We start from the raw sequence: 950 nt of genomic DNA, 5'->3' as shown, positions 1-950 counted from the left end.
CAAACATCCGTCAACGGCCACTGTAAAATAAAGTGCAAAACACGTCTAGCAATGATATTAAAGTCCAGACACGAATTTGTTACACAATTCCCACTATGATATAATATTCCACTTCAAACATACCTGACATATTTTATGCCAGTCGTGTGAGTTCAAATCGATAAGCTTTCCTTCTTTAGTGAAACACGTTTGGAGCGAGTGCATTACGCCAGTGGGGATCCGCACAGATCGAATGGTCTCTTTTACCTTGCATTCTTGGGCTCTTGTGAAAATCCATGGTGCTTTAGGAAGTTTTATCGATCCATCGGATGCTGTATGCGGCCAATATTGCTCCATACTATCCACATTTCTAAGGTCAACCCTGGCTCCCAAAGTATCTTTCTTGCCGGTTAGATAGTCCCATAGCAAATTATCCACATTTTTGAATATGTACATTGGATCGAGCAAGTGATTGATCATGAGTCGGGCCCAATATGGTAACTCGTACCATAGAGAGAGTCTTTTCATCCCTGGGGGCAAACCGTCATCACACATCTCCTTATACTCTAACCATGCTTGTGCAGACATCCTCGGTGGCTCTCTTCCCAAAAATCCATCGGTAAAACATGATTCCCTGGAAGATAAGCTTGATGATCTTCGTAGATTTGCTTCTTCAATGAGGGCGCACGACGTGCATTCAGTCTAGGTCCACATGTGACACATGCTTTGTATTCGCTTGTTTGAAGCCCTACATGTATACACATGACAATAGATAAGCTTGAGAAAAACCAAGATTTACAATGTTTGAGTTTGAGTGTAAATCACCTAAGCATTCTGTTAGTCCGAGATAGTCATGCATGGTCCACATTAAAATGCCTTTGATCAAAGCAATCCATCGACCTGTGTGTCAGCTCATATCCACCACTTCTATGCCAATCCACAATTGTTGTAGCTCTTCCAATAGTGGACAA

This window comes from Adiantum capillus-veneris, chromosome 20 (genome assembly GCF_014529385.1).
Source record: "Adiantum capillus-veneris isolate H3 chromosome 20, ASM1452938v2, whole genome shotgun sequence".
Lineage (NCBI taxonomy): Eukaryota > Viridiplantae > Streptophyta > Polypodiopsida > Polypodiales > Pteridaceae > Adiantum > Adiantum capillus-veneris.
Note: the sequence above shows the minus strand (reverse complement) of the source record.